The 16,025-nt window shown below is 44.1% G+C and overlaps 1 protein-coding gene across 1 annotated transcript in view; it reads right to left on the bottom strand.

Annotated features, from left to right (window-relative positions):
* Window positions 1-16,025, bottom strand: part of LOC148442048 (CD5 antigen-like) — a gene marked incomplete at its 3' end in the record, with an annotated part of 66,074 nt that overhangs the window by 2,197 nt on the left and 47,852 nt on the right. The gene's annotated exons all lie outside the window — the stretch shown is intronic.

A 16,025-nucleotide genomic window follows, 5' to 3' on the forward strand; every position in this document is an offset into this window, starting at 1 on the left:
CCATCCATCTATACAACCATCTATACACCCATCTATACATCCATCTATCCATTTATCTATCCATCCATCTATCCGTCCATCCATCTATACATCCATCTATCCATCCATCCATCTATACATCCATCTATCCATCCATCTATACAGCCATCTATCCATTTATCTATCCATCCATCTATCCATCCATCCATCCATCCATCCATCTATACATCCATCTATCCATCCATCTATCCATCCATCTAGATAACACCAATGGTAAGTAAGCTGATAATTTACTTATCCATGCGTGGTCACTAAATTTACTTATCCATGCGTGGTCACTATAAACACTTGGACATTAAACACAGTCATTTAGAAGCATTGTTAGCGTAATTACACAATGGACCCTGAGCGCTGGCTACACACTAGGATGAGAGATTGGCCACCAAGCCAATCCGCTATCCTATGTGAAGATTAGTAAGTGCATACATACTTACCAATCATCGGTCCAATGCATTGTGGTAATTGGTTGTCTAGCTCAGCCGATGCGATGTCTGTGAATGTTGTTGTTCATAGACATATCACCTGTACATGCTGGCCGACACACACATGATATATTTGCTGTTCAATTGAACAGCCGATATGTCAGCCAGTGTGTAACCAGCATTACTTTGACACTATTACCCTATAACAATAACAGTCAATATTGCACAGTGTATCTTTACACGACATACCTGGGACTTAATATTAGCATGTGTATCAGTCTAGGTTAATAACAGCGTCTGCATTGGCCAGTTGGCTTCCTGGCCTGTGCTCTACTGAAAATGTAAAGTTTTGTAATGCAAAGAACCATCTCGTTATTCTTCCATTGCTCTCTTTGTTCTCCGACATCCATTTTAAAGGGGCATGATCAGTGAAAGTCTCTAATGCCCAGTGATGGACAAAGCTTCTTTTTCGACAGTAGCATAGTTTCTCTCATGTACATTCAACTTTCTGCTTAAATAAATAAGAGTATGCTCTTCACCCTCTTTGTTCTAGGACAGGACTGCTCCTATCCCTACATCAATGCATCAGTCTGTACCACAAATTCCCTGTTAAAGCCAGGTGTCATCAGAACTGGTTGGGTGCACAATGCAACCTTCTACTCCTGAAAAGCCTTTCCTGCTCCAGGATTCCATTTAACCATAACTTTCTGTTTGCCCTTCGTAAGGCCTGTCAGTGGGACTTTCCAAGGGCAAAATTGGGTATATTTCTTCTATAATACCCTGTGATTCTGTTACAAGTTGTGGTCACGACTTGTCTCCCATTAGCATTTTACCTCCTACTGATACTGTTGTTCCAATGCCATCGGTTGCTAGGCGATCTAGATGCCGAAGGAAGCCACGTGTTCATCCTTAACATGGTGTGATTGGTCCCTTCGCCTATTTGGGAACACTTGCCTTTTGCTGCCTCACCAACTACAGCGTTCCTGTAGGTTCTCTTGGCTCAGCTGTATGGTCAGCATTCTGTATCTCCTCGTGGTATCGTATTCTGGTTCTCCAGCTGAATTGCCTTGCCACTGGTTCCCATGCCTCTCCACCAGCTCCCCGGCCTCACCAGCAGCCTCCGTGCTGCCACCAGCTCACCAGCCACTACATCGGCTTTCCAGCTGCAACAGCAGCTTCCATGCTGCCATCGGATCACCAGCCAATGCATCGGCTTCCCAGCCACACCAGCAGCTTCTGTGCTACCATCGGCTCTCAAAACTGCATCACAAGTACACCAACTTGTGTACCGACTTTCAAGCCGCACCATCAGCTCTCAAAGCCGTATCTCAAGTACACCAACCTGTGTACCAGCTCTCAAGCTGCACCATCATCTCTCAGAGCCACATCTCAAGTACACCAACTTGTGTACCAGCTTACAAGCTGCACCATCAGCTCACAAAGGCATATCTCAAATACAGACACAGAAACAGACAAATCTCAGGTGCACAACTCCAAATTATTAATAATATATATAAATGCAATAAAATGTTGCAATCAATAGAGGTTCTTAGCATAATCATGGCCAAGGTTATGGGCCTACCCACCATATCCAGGTAACCTCTTTCAGGTAGGTCCCTAACATACTAGGGTTCAAATCCAGAGTGCAGGACCCCCCAAAACTGGACCAGCTAAGCTGCCCCAGGGCACCGCCATAGTAAGAAAAGTGCAGTATAAAAGAGATAGTTAGGAGCAGCTGCAGCTGCATATAAAGAATGAAAATCAAAAAGTGAAGTACATATATATTAGACACACAGTGAAGGGTTAAAATGTGTTATAATGCGGTGCTCTGAGACAGATCAACCAATACAATCCAGGGGGATTATATACTGTAGTGCAACTTTGGTTCATTTTTGGGGTGTGGGTCCCCCTGGATTGTATTGGTTGATCTGTCTCAGGGCAGCGCATTATAACACATTTTAACCCTTCACTGTGTGTCTAATATATATGTACTTCACTTTTTGATTTTCATTCTTTATATGCAGCTGCAGCTGCTCCTAACTATCTCTTTACACTGCACTTTTCTTACTATGGGGGTGCCCTGGGGCGGCTTAGCTGGTCCAGTTTTGGGGGGTCCTGCACTCTGGATTTGAACCCTAGTATGTTAGGGACCTACCCGAAAGAGGTTACCTGGATATGGTGGGTAGGCCCATAACCTTGGCCATGATTATTCTAAAAACCTCTATTGATTGCAACATTTTATTGCATTTATATATATTATTAATAATTTGGAGTTGTGCACCTGAGATTTGTCTTTCTGTGACAGCAATCAGTCTCATCAGGTAGCACATCCCATCATATATATAGTCAGGTTGTGCAGTCCAGAAATCTTTCCCATATCTCAAATACACCAACTCCTACTATCGGCTATCCTTCCCATCAACTCACTTATTTCTGCTATCGGCTTCCGCTGCACCATCGGTTCCAAAGCCACATCATCTGCTCTCAAAGCTGCACCGCTTGTACACAATTCCTGGTCCCGGCTATTGCCGCATCATCGGCTTCTAAGTCACATCATTGGCTCTCAAAGCCACACCATTTGTACACAAACTTCTGCTACCGGCTCTCACCCACACCATCAACTCCCAAGTCACTTCATTGGCTCATAAGCCACATCATCGCCTCCCAAGCCGAAACACTGACTGTACCTATTCCTGCTGTTCCTCTCACCATCGGATCCCATAGTACTGATGTGCCCAGCTATAACGTGGCATCACAGCGCTATCTCTCTCACCACGCATGGCGCGCCACACACCACGCCATGAGTCGCGCCACAAAGAAAGTTTAGTAGTGAAAAAAGTCATTACGTGTAATACAACATTTTGCCCACCAGGTGTCACTTTTCCTAAACTACATAGCGCATGTGTCTGATTTCATTACGTGTAATACAACATTTTGCCCACCAGGTGTCACTTTTCCTAAACTACATAGCGCATGCGTGTGATTTCATTACGTGTAATACAACATTTTGCCCACCAGGTGTCACTTTTCCTAAACTACAGTAAATAGCGCATGCGTGTGATTTCCCATGTACCATACGGTATGTTCTGTATCACCGGCCGATGATTGTTTGACAGAAGCGGTGATTCGGTACACTATACAGTATTACAGCGTTTTCCACATGCAATCAGGAATGTACGGTATAATAACGCGGTAGAAGAATGTCTAATCCAGTTTGAAATCATTAAGCTCTGTATTATCCACTGACTGTGCGGTTGAAATCATACTGTCTTTGCGCAAATGTAAATACTGTCGGCACTGTCCCAGACTTAGACATTAGACTTTACAAACTACAGACTCTAGTAATGGGTGAAGCGTGTGGCCTAGCGGTCTAATGCCTAGTCTCACTGCTTCTCCCCTCTTCTTGTTCCGTGGGTTCGAGACCTTGAAAATACAGTATGTTTTTTTAATTTATTTTTAAAATCTTCACTTAAAATATTCAGTATTCAATACAGTACATGTGGAGCGCATGTCTGCCCAGTGCTTCGGGAGTCAAACAGCGAAACTAGGATTTTTATTATTGTACATACAGTACCGTACCTTAGAATGCAAACTTGCGTCAATGCCGGCGCTGACATGAACGTGGACATTATAGTGATTTATTATGACCATCAAGTGGCAATGGGCCCTGTTAAAGAGACTGGTTTCTGTATATCAAACTGACTGCGCGTTTAAACCGCACAATTGCGTCAATGTCTGCGCGTGCCCAGTGGTCGGGTTTTAATCACAATGGAATGTGTGCCGCATGTCCAGTGGAGCCAAGCCATACATTAAGTAGCGCTATTTTATGGTGCATGCCCAGTTGTCTGTATTGCCAACAGTACTGTTGAATTTTCACACTAGTGCCATTCTGCACTGTCCGAGACTTACAGTACCGCACAGTATACACAATAGTAAATTCATGACTTCATAAGGTGCTACAGTAGTGGACTAACAGTAGTTTGTAGGGCAGATGCAGAGCGCAAACTTGCGTCAATGAAAATGCTGTCCTAGACTTGGAAACTTTAGTAATTTAATATGTTTAGTAACTGATAATTGACTGTGTACAAGAGAGGGGTCTCTATAGTACAAACTGACTCCGCATTTAAACCGCAAAATTGCGTCAATGTCAGCACAGTTTGCGTTGTGGTAACTTATAGCCAGTTCTGATGGGTTACGGTACAAATAGGATCTCTGGCGCGTGGCCAGTGGCAGGGTTGCAATGCATTGCCAGTGGTGCTGCGCCATAGCCATACCCTTGTAGCGCTATGGCTATGTACTGTACGCCATGGCGTACAGTATGGAATATCATACTGTACAGTAGCGGGTCATGATTCACACACAGTGAAAGTGTGTTATTATTATTACACTGACTGTGTAATAATAATATTAAAAATAAAAAGTGTAACCTTGACTGTCTAATAATAATGAAAAAAAAGTTTAAGCTTCCTGGTTTCGAACCCGGAACCGGGTTGTACAAACATCTGCAATGTAGAAGTTCGATTTCTTACTTCTACGCTACAGACGCCTGAGTACTGTACTTCATCGTATGGTACTGTAGATGTCACATAAAGTACTGTAGAGGACTAGGAGAGACTTGTGAGCAAGGGGTTAGGTGATCTGTCTTGCTTACACTTCTCTCCTTATGTTCGAGACCTTTATAATTTAATTAATTTTTTTAATGTTCTCTATAGTACTGTAGTTCAGTCTTGTTATCCAACCCTTACAAAAATCAATCTATTGTACTGTAGATGTGCCCAGCTACAGTACTGTAGTTTGTTGCTCCATATGGTATGCCATACAGTATACCACATTGCTAGTTGCGCGCTACACTGTGGCGTATTGAGTCTCATAGCACTGCGCATGCCCAGTTGTCTGTATTATAGTAAGTACAATACGGTAGACATTGTAGTGATTCCCTGACTCTAGGAACTACAGTACAGTAGATGCAGTAGTCTAGGGGGCTAATGCCTAGCCCTACTGCATCTACCATTTTCTTGTCCCGCTGGTTCGAGACCTTTAAAGTACATACTGTATACAGTAATTTTATTTTGATTTAAATCTTCACTAATACATTATCCAGAAATTCTGGTATTTCTATGCCACAGTACTTTATGACAAAAAAGTCTAATCTTGACTGTGTAATAATAAAAAATAAAAAGTGTAACCTTTCAAGCTTCGAACCCGCAAAAGGGTTGTACAGGCAGCGTAATGTATTGGTTTGATTATTTACCATTACACTACAGCCGCCTGCAATACCAAGGTTGCACCTGGCTTGAGTGTTTCCTACAATACTGTACATCATCGTATCTCAGGCGCATGCCCAGATCTACTGTATACCCATGTAGCGCTTTTTTTTTTTTTTTTAAAGTCTTCGCTGCTTTTGTTCAGTATTGTTATCCAACCCTTACTAAACTCAGTACATTTTATATATTAGGGGGTAAATGTACTAAGATGGGAGTGCTATTAAGAAGTGATGTTGCCCATAGCAACCAATCTGATTCCAGGTATTACTGTACAGTATCTTCTAGAAGGTGCTACTGTAGATAAATGCTAAGTACAGTAGAATCTGATAGGATGCTATGGGCAACATACAGTACAGTAACTTCTTAATTAGAACTCCCATCTTAGTAAATTTACCCCTACAAGTTTCACTTTTTCCCCCCAATTTTTTTTCTTCCGCCCCCAAAATGAAAGTGAATTTTTAGTGTGTTCTGACTTTTTTTTTTTAAAAAGTTACGCAGTTTACAGTACCTTTAGGGGACGTTGAAGGCTTCCCGCAACATTGCACCCCAATTCACCAAATTTTTCTGCCTGCTATTCATACAGTAGGCGAAACTTTTTCACATACTGTCTTACTGTACATTGCATTGACTTCCCACCTACGGTAGGCAGAAAAGCTTTCAAATTGAATACAGCGATAATTTTACGCCTGGCGAAATGACGTAATCTCCGAAACTTTTTTTAGCCAATCACGTGTTTTTGCTCCAATGGGTGAAAAAGTGCCAACCAATGTGCTCCCAACTGTCATCTCACAGGCGGTGTACGAAAAATGACAGTTGGGAGCTGATTGGCTGGTACCTTATCACTTTTTTATCACTTCTCACTGTCTCCTAACACTGCTTAGTACAGTAAATACACCCCTTGGTGTGAAAAGACGAGAGCGGCTAAAAAAGTAAATAGACCACCCCAAAATTGAAAACGGCCCTCAGTGTATACAGTACTGTATGTCTACTGTACTGTATTCTACTGTAAGTGCCGGGCAGCTGTGAAATCACTGTGATGGGCAACAGGGATACTGTACAGTATACAGTATATGACTGTGGGCGTCAACCCCCATCGGCCGGCGCGCCCCTGGTGAGTGAAATCCTGGCCAATAGGACGATACACCCCTGCATCTGTGTGTTATTGAGTTTTTGTACCTTTTTAATGACAGATGCACGTGTTGGGTCTCAGGCGCACTTAAAGACAGAATTACATACAGTACAAACACCAATTGTATAAATTAATGACAATTTTTATTTAACCTACAGTAACATGCTTTACAGAGGGGGGGGGAACTTCTTTAGCTTTCCACTCCTGTAGTCCTCTACTGTCCCATGCTTCTTTCTTCTGGCACTGGCATGTCCTGGAGTTCCAAGCTGGACACGGACATGACTACTGTACAGTACCTAGGAGGAAAGAGATGACGTGAGAACAGTCCTTCCTCAATGCCGACCGATACGCCCTACTGGACCGAGGACTACACAAAAAGATTAGGCTTTTAAGTTAAAATCATCACTGGCACTTTTGGCCTCAGATGCAGAGTTTCACCTATACCAGGTGCAGACTCTACCATGCATCAGAGTGCAAGGTCCACTGTACGCCCTGAAGAAAGGAGGATAGGCAGAGACAAACAGACAGTAAAAGACAGACACACAGGTTCTCACCGGAGATGCTCTTGTTCTTCATCCTGCTTGATCCCACACACCCTGTACTGTAGGAGAGAGAATCCACTGTGCAGGGCCCTTCCCTGCTCTAACAGTGTCACACTAATCCACTTCTCAACATTAATATACTGTATATGCCCTAACTAACCAGACTAACAATTTTATTAATAACTAATTTGTATTATAATTAAGCCTAGTGGTGAAATACTGTAAGCAGTGCCCCTAGGCCCACAGCCCATAATATAACGATAAAAAAAAAATACATGAAACAAGACAGTATTTGGGTGCCCCAGATGGAGGTGAACACCAGCTGTCTGAATACGATAACAGAGCACTAACATTATCAAAAATGCTTTTCTCACCTTATCCAGAGAGCTCTCTCTCATACAGATCCCACTACTACCGTACTTAGTGTGCAAGGTTGGAGCAGCATCACCAATGTCATAAGTTTGCGATGCAACACTATTTTGTGCTTCAAACGCACAGTCAGCTTTGAACACAGAGCGCTCTCTCACAGACGGAAACCACTCTCAGACACAGTCCAAGGGACATAGCCATAGTGCACAAGGCTGAGACCGTATATGCGTTGTCGCATGTTTGCGTTTTGCGTTTTGGGCGCACAGTTTGTGATGCAGAGCCCTGTCTCACATTCTAGACAGTAGATTCACTAGCAGTTTCTGCAGTTATGAAATCACTATTCTGTGGTGCTAAATTGTACGGCACCGTCAGTTTTGAATAATCAGTATAGGCACAATTATAGCAGCACACTAGTTGTCCTAGCAGACAGGGGATGATGTCCTTGGCAATGGTGACAATTCGTAGCATTTTTCAGGACACTAGGGCAGAGCTGACTGCTTACAGTAAATGGATTAACAAAGCTTCCTTTATTATGGTAATGTGAGGCTCTTGGCTTGCTTTGGGGGAAGGGACCTGATGTACTGTGTATGACTCTCGGCCCACTGGGCATGCGCCAGAAATCCCATCGCAATCCTCCTACTGGGCATGTGCCCGCCAGAGATGGAAATGCAACAGCATACAATACTGTACCGACTGCAGTAATACAGCCAACTGCGCATGCTCAGTGATAGCATAGCGCTACATGGCGTATGGCTTGGCGCCACAGATCCCATTGTACCCCCCTCCATTTCTAATCCATCGCAGATGGCTGACAGCCACCATAGCCACAGTATGAAATCACTATTCATTGAAATACAGAGCCCTCTCTGGGCACTACAGATCCCATTGTAAACCCTCCACTGGGCATGCGCATGAAATCCCATTGCAACCCCTCGAAGCAAACAGACACCACAGCGCAGACATTGACGAAAGTTTTGCACTATTGAAACACACAATCTGTTTGTAATGTCTTACTTTTAAGCAGCCTTTTAAATAACAACACTACAGTATTACAGTACAGTACAACACTACTAAAGTAGTTTCACTATAGTGTCCAGAACAGACAGTGACATAAAAAAAATATACAGTACGGTATATTCTTTTCCAGGGATCGAACCCGGGACCATAATTCTACCAAAGTGATCACCTAACCACTAGCCCACACGACAGCTACAGTGAACCACAGAGAGTGGCCTCATCCTTGTGCACTCCTCCCGCTGCTGTTTTTTAATTAAAAAAAAAAAAATTGTCATACTGTAATGCATCCCATATCAGTGAAAGCTGTGCGTGCATCTAATTATTCTACAGTATCGGTTATACCGTGACAACAACTCCGGCAACTTCTCTACTATTCAGTTACTGCACCGTACCGTATGTACAATACAGTATGTGCAGTGATTTGCATCCTGTTATAAGATGTTACGTATGGTACAGTACTATATACTGTATATGTATATTATGCGACATTAAAAATACAGTATGGGTTGTGCGTACATGAAAATGCTGTGAATGTGATATCCACCCAATTTACTGTAAGTTTAACAGTATGGCATTCTGTACAAGGCATTCAGTACAGTGGAGCACTTGCCACCCAGTGGTTAAGCACTATATTACATGCAATTACAAAAGTGGAGCACTCGCCACCCAGCGGTTAAGCACTGTATTACATGCCGTATCATATCCTTTGTTAAAGAATACCACGGTATTCCACAAGTCCATGGCGCGACTCAGAGGCCTGCACGCCATGCCACAAGTCCATGGCGCGACTCAGGCCATGCCATGAGCAACAAAATAGCTGGGCAGATCTGTACATTCATGTGAACTGCTACTACCCCAGCATACTGTCTGTGGGGCCTTAGAATTCTATCCTTCATCCACTGAAAGGTGGCTGGTAACCCATGTAACCCAAATGGCAACATCTTGTATTGGAACAACCCTTCTGGTGCAGTAAGCTGTCTTTGCTTTGGAATGATCTGTGAATGGCACTTGCCAATACCCTTTGGTTATGTCTAGAGTGGATAAGTACTTTGCTGCTCCCAGTCTTCCAATATGTTCATCCACCCGACGCATTTAGACACATTCATTCAACTTACTGAAATCATTGCAGAAGCGCAAACTCCCATCAGGTTTCTGGATGAGCACAATGGGACTTAACCAATCACTATGTGACTCTTCAATCACACCGTAAGGTGCATACACACGTAACGATTTTGTAACCAACAATTTTCTGTCAGATTTTCCCTTGAAAAAGTGAACGATTTCTGAAGTGTAATGAACGAAAAATGTTCCTTCCGTTAATGAAAATCGTTCTGTTGGACAGTCTGAAATGAACTACAAACTGCATTCTTATAACTGAACAATTTTTTGAACGATAACGACATCATTATAGTTGAAGCGTCAAAAAAATCGTTACGTGTGTACGCACCTTAACTCCAACATTTTTTTAATTCTTTAGACACAGATTCCCCTTGAACTTTTTCGTTTCTATAGAGCTTTAGGTTAACCTTAACGCCTGGGTCAGTGATTATATCATGTTAAATGACTTGTTTTACCCAGTATGTCAGAAAACAAAACTCTATTTCTTACAAGAAATTCTTTAGCCTCCTGCTATTGAATAGTGGAAAGGGTTTTAGCTATTGTTACTTGGGTATTGAACAATTTTATGCAGACCTTCAACAAGCAGTCGACCAAATTCTTGCTAAAGACATCATCTTTATTGCTGGAGATTTCAATGGAAAAGTAAGCGAAGAAGCGAAAAGTGAGCCACTGGTCACTGGAAAATTCGGATTAGGAGAACGGAATGAGGCCGGGGACCGACTGGTCCAGTTCTGTCAAGAAAATCGGCTACTGATCATGAACACGTGGTTTTAACAGCCTATATGCCGCTTAAACACATGGACATCTCCTAACAGTCAACATCGCAATCAGATTTGACTACTTTCTCTGCCAACAACAATGGAAGAGCTCAATACAAGCAGTTAAAGCACTCCCAGGTGTGGATTGAGGCTCTGACTATCAGATACTCATCGCTAAAGTGAAACTCCGGTTCAACACCATCAAAAGGATGCCTACAATGCGATGTTTTGATACCAACAATATTCCAGCACAATATGGAATAGAGGTAAAAAAAGGATTCGAACTGCTGAGTACAACTGGAAAAGACGCAGACAATCTGTGGGAAGAAATGAAAGCAATCATAATGGATGAATCGAAAAAATTTGTTCCGTACAAAGAACCAGCAAAGAAATGGCAATGGTTATCAGATGCGTCAATTGAAATTTCAAGAAAGAGACGAACAGTCAATGGCAATAGTATCGAATTCAAATTGCTAAATGCGGAATTTCAGAGAAAAGCGAGACGAGATAAGGAACGTTACTGGAATGAACAGTGCACAAAATTGGAAGAGTCAAATCAGCAAGGCCACATTCGTGAACTGTTCGCCTTTGTGAAGCAGGCACGTGCACCATTTACGTCATGCAAAGCAGCGACCATCAAAGACCGGAATGGTAAAATCCTACTGAATGAAGACCAAATCAAGCACAGGTGGAAGGAATACACAATGGAATTATATGCAGGCAATCGACCAAATCAGCCCATCGGCCAGGAAAGCCCAAGCGAGTATGAACCAGATGTTCAAGGGGAGGAGGTTTCCTGGGCTTTAAAACAACTACCAAACAGGAAAGCCCCAGGCGTCGATGGTTTACAAGCCAAATTACTCAAGCTGGTACCTGTCTCAACACTAACAGCACTTTGCCAGCAGATATGGAGAATGAACTCATGGCCCAAAGATTGGACTAGATCAGTCTTTGTCCTGGTTCCAAAAAAGGGCGATGCACAGGGATGTGGCAACTATCGGACTATTGCACTCATATCACATGCAAGCAAAATATTGCTGAAGATTATTCAAAGACGCATGGCCTACTTTGTAGAGAAGGAGGTCCCAGACATGCAGGCTGGATTTCGCAGGGGTCGGGGACCAGAGATCAAATTGCAAACCTGCGATGGATTATGGAAAAGACACGAGAGTATCAAAAGGATTTGTACATTTGCTTCATTGACTACAGCAAAGCATTCAATTGCGTTGATCATGACAAGCTATGGAAATATTTACGGCAGATGGGCATTCCGGAGCACCTGGAGAATCTGGTGCGATCACTCTACATGAGTCAAGAAGTCACAGTCAGGACAGCTTTTGGCAAAACGGATTGGTTCAAGATCGGAAAAGGCGTTCGACAAGGCTGTATTCTCTCACCAGCTTTATTCAATCTTTACGCCAAAATGATCATAAGACTATGCAGTTTGGACGAGTCTACAATTGGAGTAAAAATCGGAGGGAGGAACATAAACAATCTACGATATGCCAATGACACGACTCTGCTTGCTGAAAGTAGAAAAGACCTAGAATATCTAGTCAGAAGAGTCAAAGAAGAAAGCGAGAGCATGGGACTGTTCCGCAACATCAAGAAAACAAAGATAATGATTACAGCAAGTGATGATGCAGTCCATATTGCAATCGATAATGAGGAAGTCGAATTGGTACGAGACTTCCTGTTTCTGAGTTCTAAGATTGATCGCAGTGGAGAATCATCTACTGAAATAAAGCGATGAATTGCACTTGGCCGCAATGCTATGCTAGGAATGACGAAGATATGGAAGAGCAACGATATCAGCAGCGCAACAAAAGCACGGTTGGTTAATGCAATTGTTTTTCCAATCTTTATGTATGCATACGAAACCTGGACACTCAAGAAGGCAGATCGCAAGAGAATCAACGCTTTTGAATTGTGGTGCTGGAGGCGAATGCTGCGCATACCATGGACAGCAATGAATATGAACAAGGCAGTCCTAGAGCGGATCAAACCAAAAATCTAATTAGAAGGCAAGATCACCAAACAACGACTCTCGTATTGTGGACATGTCATGCGGGCTAATTCCCTAAAAACAGCGCTAATGCTTGTATTCGTCAGCAGGTCCAGAAGAAGAGGACGCCAAAGAACTTGTTGGCTGGACACAATAAAGGCTGACACGAACATGCCCATAAATGACCTGAAGGAAGCGGTCAGAGAAAGAGAAGTGCGGCGTGTCCGAAATGTCCGAAAGTCGATGTCGACTAAACGGATAATCGTCATCATCACTTGGGTAACAACAGATAGTGAGGGTACTGGAGAGACCTGGGTGGCTGACAGTGCTGCTCTATCCTTCCAAGGTTTTATAGGATTTACAGGGTAGATCTGTTCTAGCTTTCTCTTCCCGGGCTGGTACACTTAATAATTAACCTCCCCCACTTTTTCTAGGATTTCAAAGAGTCCACTTAGCCAAAAATGTGCTTTCTACTATGGTAACCAAAAAAGCACTCTGTCCCCAGGAGCAGAGATGCACAACTGGGCATTGTGATTGTATACCCGCTGCTGTGCCTGTTGGGCCTGTTCCAAGTGATCTCTTACTATCGGCACCACTGCAGCAATTCTTTCCTGCATTTGGGAAACATGCTCAATAACACTTCCATAAGGACTGGACTGCCCCTCCCATGTCTCTTTGGCAATGTGCAGTAATCCCCTTGGGTGTCTCCTGCACAACAAATCAAAAGGTGAAAACCCCATGGAGGATTAGGGAACTTTTCTAATGGGCAGTAATAAATTAGGTAATAAATAATCCCAATATCTTCCATCTTTATCCACCACTTTCTATAACATGTGTTTTAAAGTTTTATTGTACCTCTCCACTAACCCATCGGTCTGGGGGTGATACACATCGGTTCTTAGCTGAGTAATTTTAAACAGGCAGCACAACTCTCATTATTTTGGGGTACCCTGATCAGTCAGTAATTCCCCAGTCTTCTAAAGACATGTACTAGTGCTCTGGCAATGGTCTTTGTTGACATATTGCGCAATGGTATCGCTAACTGGTATCCATTATCATCAAAATATATTAATGGCCCCGGGCAGATTTTATTAGAGGTCCGACCAAATCCATAGCTATTCTCTCAAATTGAACCTCAATAATGGGTAACAGGAGAAGTGGACTCCAATAATGTGGCCTTAGAGCATAATACTGACATTCAGGGCAGGATGCACAATATTCAGATACCCCTATATGGACCCCGGACCAGAAAAATCTCTAAAATTCTCTCAGTGGTTTTATTTACACCTAGGTGACCTGCAGTTATGTGACCATGAGCCAGGTCTAACATCGTTCTTCTACATGCCTTGGGGGCTACCTATTGTTCCACAATATCTTCCTCTTTCTTGGTCACCTGACACAAAAAATCCTGACATACTGCCATGATAACCTATAGTCTGGATCTATGGGGTTTCAATCAATCAATTTTACATCTTCTCTAGCTTTTGGGTCATTTAACTGCTCTTAGGCAAAGATCTCTTTTCTGACCTCCAGATCAGGCAGATTATCAACTGGTTCAACAACATGTTCTATTTGGATATGAGGTACATCATCCGGAGCCCCACAACTGCTCTCATCATTCTCTAGCTCCCCAATTATGCTTGAAAAAGGTAAAAAAAAATTGAGTCGGAAGACACTCGCACTGAATCAGTACTATTTTCAAATGGATCTGGGTTATTTTCCTCTGTAACAAATCGGCTTTCCAGGAAGAAGAGGTTTTGGGATGTGCAGAGCAACCAGTGAGTCCAGGAAAAAGAAACTCAGGCATGTGCAGAGCAACCAGTGGGTCCCAGAAGAAGAGACTTGGGGATGTGCAGTGCAACCAGTGGGTCCAGGAAGAAAAGACTTGGGGATGTACAGAGCAACCAGTGAGTCCAGGAAGAAGAGGCTCATGGATGTGCAGAGCTACCAGTGGGTTCAGGAAGAAGAGGCTCAAGGATAAGCAGAGCGACCAGTGGGTCCAGGAAGAAGAGGCTTGGGTATGTGCGAGTGGCTAGTGGGTCCAGGAAGTAAGAGGCTCAGGGATGTGCAGAGCAACCAGTGGTCCAGGTGGAAGAGGATCAGGGATGTGCAGAGCCAACAGTAAGTCCTGGAAGAAGAGGCTCTGGGATGTGCAGAGTTACCAGTGGGTCCCAGAAGAAGAGGCTCAGGGATGTGCAGAGTGACCAGTGGTTCAGGAACAAGAGGCTCGGGGTTGTGCAGAGTCACCAGTGGTCCAGGAAGAAGAGGCTCAAGGATGTGCAGAGCAACCAGTGGTTCAGGAAGAAGAGGCTCGGGGATGTGCAGAGCGACCACTGGTCCAGGAAGAAGAGACTCAGGGTGTGCAAAGCTACCAGTTGGTCCAGGAAGAAGAGGCTCTGGGATGTGCAGCATTGCCAGTGGGTCCAGGAAGAAGAGGCTTAGGGATGTGCAGAGCAACCAGTGGTCCAGGAAGAAGAGGCTCGGGGATGTGCAGAGCCACCAGTGGGTCCCAGAAGAAGAGGCTCAGGGATGTGCAGAGCAAACAGTGGTTCAGGAAGAAGAGGCTTGGGGATGTGCAAAGTCACCAGTGGTCCAGGAAGAAGAGGCTCAAGGATGTGCAGAGCCACCAGTAGTTTCAGGAAGAAGAGGCTCTGAGATGTGCAGAGCGACCAGTGGTCCAGGAAGAAGAGGCTTAGGGATGTGCAGAGCAACCAGTGGTCCAGGAAGAAGAGGCTCGGGGATGTGCAGAGCCACCAGTGGGTCCCAGAAGAAGAGGCTCAGGGATGTGCAGAGCAAACAGTGGTTCAGGAAGAAGAGGCTCGGGGATGTGCAGAGTCACCAGTGGTCCAGGAAGAAGAGGCTCAAGGATGTGCAGAGCCACCAGTAGTTTCAGGAAGAAAAGGCTCTGGGATGTGCAGAGTGACCAGTGGTCCAGGAAGAAGAGGCTCAGGGATGTGCAGAGCAACCAGTGGTCCAGGAAGAAGAGGCTCAGGGATGTGCACAGCGACTAGTGGGTCCAGGAAGAGGAGGCTTGGGTTTGTGCGAGTGGCCAGTGGGTTCCAAGTAGAAGAGGCTTAAGGATGTGCAGAGCAACCAGTGGTCCAGGAAGAAGAGGCTCAGGGATGTTCAGAGCAACTAGTGGGTCCAGAAAGAAGAGGCTCAGGGATGTGCAAGTGAACAGTGGCTCCAGGAAGAAAAGGCTCGGGGATGTGCAGAGTGACCAGTGGGCCCCAGAAAAAGAGACTCAGGGATGTGCAGAGTTACCAGTGGGTCCTGGAAGAAGAGGCTCGAGGATGTGCAGAGCCACCAGTGGGTTCAGAAAAAAGAGGCTCAGGGATGTGCAGAGTTACCAGTGGTCCAG

This window comes from Taudactylus pleione, unplaced genomic scaffold (genome assembly GCF_031769625.1).
Source record: "Taudactylus pleione unplaced genomic scaffold, aTauple2 ptg001636l, whole genome shotgun sequence".
NCBI classification, from domain to species: Eukaryota; Metazoa; Chordata; class Amphibia; order Anura; family Myobatrachidae; genus Taudactylus; species Taudactylus pleione.